This window comes from Octopus bimaculoides, chromosome 9, assembly GCF_046866305.1.
Source record: "Octopus bimaculoides isolate indiv1 chromosome 9, ASM4686630v1, whole genome shotgun sequence".
Taxonomy (NCBI): domain Eukaryota; kingdom Metazoa; phylum Mollusca; class Cephalopoda; order Octopoda; family Octopodidae; genus Octopus; species Octopus bimaculoides.
This window is the reverse complement of record NC_142936.1, coordinates 58327992-58335491: the sequence shown is the minus strand read 5'-3', so window position 1 is coordinate 58335491 and position 7500 is coordinate 58327992. Positions and strand designations below refer to the sequence as shown.

The 7500-nt window shown below is 37.0% G+C and overlaps 1 protein-coding gene across 2 annotated transcripts in view; it reads right to left on the bottom strand.

The window, feature by feature from the left end:
* The window catches only part of LOC106871386 (uncharacterized), a 528345-nt gene that overhangs the window by 466888 nt on the left and 53957 nt on the right, over positions 1–7500 (bottom strand). The window contains exon 1 of one of the 2 annotated variants that reach the window (XM_089357564.1): positions 235–1272. The exons of the other annotated variant lie outside the window; for it this stretch is intronic. The gene's annotated coding sequence lies outside the window, so the exon portion shown is untranslated. Of the gene's footprint in view, positions 1–234; positions 1273–7500 lie in introns of those variants that run through there. 2 annotated transcript variants of the gene reach the window in all.

Below are 7500 nucleotides of genomic sequence, written 5' to 3'. Positions count from 1 at the left end.
ACACCGTACTCATCTATACATTGTATATACACGTATAAATGCGCACACATACCATGTATATCTACACAATACATAGTTGCAATCTACATAATACACACAGAACATATATATGTGTGTGTGTTTGTGTGTGTACGTATATGTATATACGTACTTATGTAAGTATATATGAGTGTGTGTATATACTCCAGTATTCCACACGTTTTTTTCGGTAGGAACAAAATTCAAACTACCTACCTGCAGGATGCATAATTTTAAGTTATCTCCATAAATATCCAAAAGAGTGTACATCGCTCTTTATACATATATTTCATATATATGTAAATATATATATATATATAAATTTTTGATTAGCTCGCACGATCGCGTGGTGGCTATGTAACTGTTATTTCTTCTATATATATATATTTGTAAATTTGTTGTTGTGCAGTGGCGAAAATTCCAGCGTGTTCTTCTGAGGTTTGTCCCTTCCTGTAAAGATCTTCCTGTTGTATTTACTCTGCCCACCCATTAGGCTGTGGCGAGGCAATGTGGAAGGAAGAACAAGAGTTCCGTTCTTCGTAGCCTGGACAAACTACATACCACGCACACGACCGTTACATGTTTCGCTTTCATCCTTCCTGCATACACCCATGAAACGCTTTTCCTGTTCAGATTTCCTCTCTCTGTCTCTCGCTTTATTTCTCTCTCTTTCCTTCGCTTTTTCCTCTCTCGTTCGCTTTGTCTCTTTCTGTTTCCGATGTGTTTATCTGTTTTTGTCATACGTCCTCCACATCGTTTCTCGCACGCTGACCGTGTTTTTCATGTTTCCTTTCTTTATTTTCATCAGTCTCTCTTCTTCCATCTTACATTTTTACTCTCTCTTTCTGTCTTATTGTTACATTCTCTCCCTCTCTCCGCCTCACTCTCATCTAACACATACATACATACATACATATACTACTATGTATACCGGCAACACACACAAATCGAATCACACCGAACCCATAATATTAAATACAATCCATCAGCTTACTACGAGCCTGTAAGGAAGTCTTTACCTGGTCGCTCGACCTGTTGGAAATAGCAGCCAAACTCAAATGCATTTGATCATGGGTCTACTTCTTCAGAGCTGACCTGGAAATTAACAACACCAATCGCTAACTATCAATCCATCTACCTATCACCCCCACCTCTCTGTCTGTCTGTCTATCTGTCTGTCTGTCTGTCTGTCTGTCTGTCTGTCTCTCTCTCTCTCTCTCTCTCTCTCTCTCTCTCTCTCTCTCTCTCTCTTTCTCTCTATCTATCTATCTATGTGCCTGTCTGTCTATCTGCCTATACGTACATACATATACACAGTCATACACATCCGTGTATATATATATATATATATATATATATATACACACACACTCACGCACTCCCACCCACTCACATACGTATTTATATATCTACCTACTTAATTCATTCTATATCTATCAATCAATCTATCTATCTATCTATCTATCGTTCTTTTGCAAACGAGAACTCAATACACGAATTTCTGTGTATGTATATATATATGTATATATATATATATATATATATATATATATATATATATATATATATATATATATATATATATATATATATATATATATCACTCGAGTGTATATAAACTAGTTTTATCTCTATAATTACATACGTATAACTACTAATGTAAGTCTTCCTACCTTACCTTTGTCTCTCCTCACTACATTATTTATTCTCTGTCTAGTTGTTTCTTCCTCTGTCTCTTCGCCTCACTTTGTCTTCTCTCTTTTTCTCTCCTCCCATTCTCTCTTTTCTTCTCTCTATCAATATACTCTTCTCAACTTCACCTATTTCATTTATTCTTCCTCCTTCTCCTTCTCCCCTCCTTTATTTCTCAAGCCAACTAGAAATCCTTTACGTCGTCGCTTGATATGCTAGAAAAAATAACCATATCTCTCTCAAATCACACCCTACCATCTCTAAACAGAAAAATACACATTTAATAATTTAGCTTAGAAATAATGGATGGTCACGGCTAGAGCGCATTTGGTTAAATATCTGCTGAATAGAAGATGACACGGAGTAAAATGACACCAGGGACTATAATATTTCTATATACCACATTTTCCTTCTCACCCAATTCAATATTCATCATTCGATTTTCAGGTTCGTTTTCCAATGGAAGCTATGCAATTTTTAAAGTTCTAGGATAAAACTATCTCAAATGATTTAAGCTCGGTTAATAATCTAAAACAGGGGTCGTTAAACCGGTCAATAATAACCTCTGAGGGTGGATGAGTTATATATGTGTCTACCGGAGGGGTCGATGGACACCTAAAACGATTTTGAACATTAGGCGTGCTGAATTATAAGCGAATTGAATCTAGAAGTGCGCGGTAATTCAAGGCTATTATAAAACTCACTAATTCCAGCCAATTATCGTTGTATTAACTAGTATTCACCAAATACATATTTCACATTAAATATTTCAGCTATATCAATATAATGTGACATTCTTTTTCAATTTTCCTCAAGTATTTTCATGAAATTTCTTTAAATATTTCTTATTATAAAGCGGTAATGATTCAAAAGGTTGCAGGATTTACTAATGCTTATATTCAGAATTGTTAATATAAATTCTAGGTTTAATTTTGCTCAAGTAATTTACTTGGTGGGTGGGGTCAATGCGGGGGTCAACGATTCCATGGAAGGGCCGATGGTATAAGAAGTTTGTGAACCTCTGATCTAAAGCATTCTACATAAACAGTAGTGTACAGAGAAAGAGTGTACTCAAAACGTAACGAAATTTCCAGCCAGGTTCGATTGCCGGGTAAATAGATAAATAGTGAAATAGGTTCCAAAATGAAACACCCTTCGTTGATGGACTCGAAAGATATCGTACTATAGCGTCCATTGTTTATATCATAAATTAAAGCGATTGAAAAAAGAAAAATTAAAAAGCCTACTGTAACGTTGGCGGGTATTTTCAATACAACAGAACACCGTGTGTGAAATGACAGACGGACAGACCAGCATATTCGAGGGGAAAATATTGTGTGTGTGTGTGTGTGCGTGTGTATGTGTGTATGTGTGTGTGTGTGTGTATGTGTGTGTATGTGTGTGTGCGTGTGTGCGCGTGTGTGAGTGAGCGTGTATGTTGTATGTTTGTGTGATATGAGAAATAGAAAATGTGTGTGTGGAAGTGCTGTGGTATATTGAATGAGACAGAAAGAAAGCGTGTGCGAGTGTGAGTGTGTGTGTGCGTGTGAATGTAGCGTGTGTGTACGTGGTACACTGTATATTCAATGTGAGGCAGAAAGCGTGCGTATATGCAGTGAATGTACGCGTGTGCGCGGGTATGTGTGTGTGCGTGTGTGTTTATTAAATTAAAGACAGAGAATGTACATACAACAGTGTGCGTGTGTGTGTGTTGGTGTAAATTGAATGTGAGACAGACAGTGTGTGTATGTATGTGTGTGTGTGTATCTGTGTCTGTGTCTTCGTGTGTGTGTATGAGTGTTGGCGTACATGGAATGAGAGATAGAGAGGAGAATATGCAAGTGTGTGTGTGTGTGAGTGTGTGAGTGTGTGAGTGCGTGTGTCCACATGTGTATATGTGTACAGGTGCGTGTGAAAGAGAAGTGAGATAACTACTTTATCGGTGATCCATCTACTTCCACACGTATAGACACGCACAAACGCACTACACATATCCAGCGGTTGTAAAGTTACGTGAGTGAAGGACCAAGATTATGAATTGCACGTATACATATAAATGCAGAACACGAACGTCTCTGTATACGAGGTACGTATGTAACTTCACAGCTCATAACTGTGTGTGTGTGTATTAATAATTTTGGTCATCAGACTGCTGCCATGTTGGGGCACCGCCTTGAAGAATTTTTTTAGTTGAATATTTCGACCCAACACTTATTTTTACAAAGCTTGGTACTTATTCTATTGGAACTGCTGTTACGGGGATATAAACACACAAGCACCGGTTGACAAGCGCTGTTAACACAGACACCAAGAGAGACCAAAACACACACACAAGCACAAACGCACACACATACACGCACGCACACATATTACATATATATATATATTTACATATAGGACGGGCTTCTTTCAATTTCCTTCTACCAAATCAACTCGCAAAGCTTTGGTCTGCCCAAGATTATTGCATAAGATATTTGCCTAGGGTGTCACGCAGTGGGTTTGAACCCTGAACAAAGTGATTGGGAGGCACACTTCTTACTACATAGCAATATGCTTATATATTTATATATAGATATTGATTATATGAGTGTGTGCGCGTTTACGTGTGCTTGCAATCGCGAGGGTGTAGGTGTATATCTAGATACATATATACACACACAATCAGCTGTGGCTGTGTGATAAGAAGCTTGCTTCCCAACCACATAGTTCCGGGTTCTGTTCCACTGCGTGGCCCTTTGGGCAAGTGTCTTCTACTATAGTCTCGGGCCGATCATGTGAGTGCATCTGGTAGACGAAAAACTGAAAGAAACCCGTCGTATATATATGTGTGTGTGAGTGAGTGTGTGTGTGTGCATGTGTGTGTGTGTGTGTGTGTGTGTGTGTGTGTGTGTGTGTATTGGGTATGGTAGATGAGTTCAACAAAATTTAGATTCAGTTGAATTGGTACTTAGGTTGAGGCACCAGAATTTAGTACGGTATTATCCATACAATTTCAAAGTAAGATGATTAAAATCAAAATAAGTAACAAGGATATCCAGAGGTAATGCAGTACGATCGTTTCATGCAACTCCATTTAATTGAACAATGCAATCATTACATCAATTTAAATGCTGAGCAATCCTCAGCTGCACAAAGACATAGAATTTAATTAAAGTAAAACAGATGGACACATTAACATAATTATACCTAAAATCTCCAAGACGTCAGGGAGATAGACAAAGTACATGCTGCCTTCACTCCAGCATAGAAGCTATAGTAGCTTCTATGCTGGAGTGAAGGCAGCATGTACTTTGTCTATCTCCTTAACTTCTTGGAGATTTTAGGTATAATTATGCTAATGTGTCCATCTGTTCTAATTTAATTAAATTCTATGTCTTTGTGCAGCTGAGGAGTGCTCAGTATTTAAATTGATGTAATCGTTGCATCGTTCAATTAAATGGAGTTGCATGAAACGGTCGTACTGCATTACCTCTGGACATCCTTGTTGCTTATTTTGATGATATATATATATATATATATATATATATATATATATATATATATATATTCTTTTATTCTTTTTCTTGTTTCACTCATTTGACAGGGTTTTAGTCGAAAAAATCGACCCCAGGACTTATTCTTTGTAAGCCTGGTACTTATTCTATCGGTCTCTTTTGCTGAACCACTAATGTTACGGGGACGTAAGCACACCAGCATCGGTTGTCAAGCGATGGTGGACTGACAAGCACAAACAAAGAGACACACACATAAACATATACATATATATAAATACACACATACACACATGCTTGGAACAAGTAACATTTACCGAATACAATTTAAAATTAACTATAGCACAGTAATACAGGTGGAGTTTGATTTCAATGTTTCGCCAACAACAGCTCTTCTGAGGAGTGAATACCGGCGAATCTTCAAATTCAGAATCACTAATATGCATTATCCTCTCCAAATATTTCATATCAGACATTTACCCTCTCAGTTATTTGATCAACTATTTCTATATTTCTGTAGTTCTCAAGGCAAGGAGGAGCGGGGCTTGCTGTCAGCGTCAACAAAGTACTACAGAAAAGCGTTCTTTTATCCATTCGATTTTTCACTATTCAGTAGAACATAGGTTCATTCGCAGATGGAATTAAATTCACATGCCCACATCTCTCCTTCGTTCTTCTCGCACTGTCACAACTATTTCAAGCCTATTTAAATCACATGGAACCTGGCTCTACAACAACACAATTAAGATAGTTCTTCCGAAATCCAACCAACAGCAAGAAACTTCAAATACAATCAAACAACACACTCAACACACCGAATACAAAAACATTAGGAGTTATTTAACTAGAGGCACACAAGGCAGCGTTGAATAAAATATACGCTTGCACAAGCATATTTAGTACATTCGTGTGTATACGGACGTGGAAATACCTTTCGCTGCGGAAATAGGCTCGGGAGAAAATTTGCCTCATAGACAATATGTGAGAAAACATATCATTGATATCTTGGCTCGGAAGATGTGTACGTTTCCGCATCGTTACGCTTCATCGGCTACAAATACCGAAGTGGCTACCAAATCTTCCTCAAATCACACTTATCATCTTAAAAAATGGAAGAAAACATAAGATTATGCGATCGAAAGCACTGTAAGAAAGAAACAAAAACTAGATGGTTACAAATGGAGCGCTACGCACATGAATCTTCTCGATTAAAACTGACCTAGGACTAATCAGCAATATCAACAATAAGCGATTTGTTACGTGGTCGCTCGATTTGTTAAGAATAGATGTTAAATGTCATTCAAATGAAAATTCATGTGTTAAACAAGTTGATGAGGGATTGACAGAATCGTTAGAGTATCGGACATAATGCCTTGTAGCATTTAATTATAAAATAGCCTCACTTCAATTAATTTTGAAAATAATGAAAAATTTAGTAAAATAACTTAATCATTGTTAAGTGGTGTTTAGAGCATAAATTAACATTAAGTGCTGATGAAAAATTGTAACTGAGGACTCTTGAAAACAAGATGTCTATACCACAGTGCCAGGGGGCGGTCTCAGGCAAGTTGGTATCGAAAGGGTTGTCCTGAGTTCAAAATCTGCTGAGATCTGTTTTGCTTGCCATCCTTCAAAGATCGATAAAATAAGTGCCAATCAGGAATATTCTTATAAAGAACTTTGAACTTGGATAGAGTTACAAGAAAAATGAGAAAGGAGAGAATGATAGATGAAATGTTAACTGAAAAAACGATTGAAGTCGAAAATGAAAACGACTTTGATCGTATAACTCTTTGATTAAGAATCACCTGAAGCTAAACAACAACAACAACAACAACAACAACAACAACAACAACAACAACAACAACAACAACAACAACAACAACAGTATCATCAAGATCGAAACACCTCAGTTATATAGACCAATACAATCTGAAATATAAATACTATCTTTCAAGTTTGCTAATTAACAGAGGGGATCAGTTAAATTAAATTATCATGAGTTGGTGCTCCTCTATGGAAACGTATCAAATTGGTAATAGTATATCTAGGAATATATTATTTCATGTGCCTTTCCTTTTTTTTTAGCACAATACGGTAAGAATATTGCTGCTGTTCGAACGACCAACTTAGAGGTCTACCACTTCGATAAAAAGGGCAGGGTGATCCCACACGGAACGATTTTCTCAATTGATCATACTGTTTATTCACTCTGCTCTTCGGCTCTCCACGAAGCTTCTAGAACCACAACACAGTAATTCTAAATGGTAGAAATAACAACGAAATTTTACTCAAATTA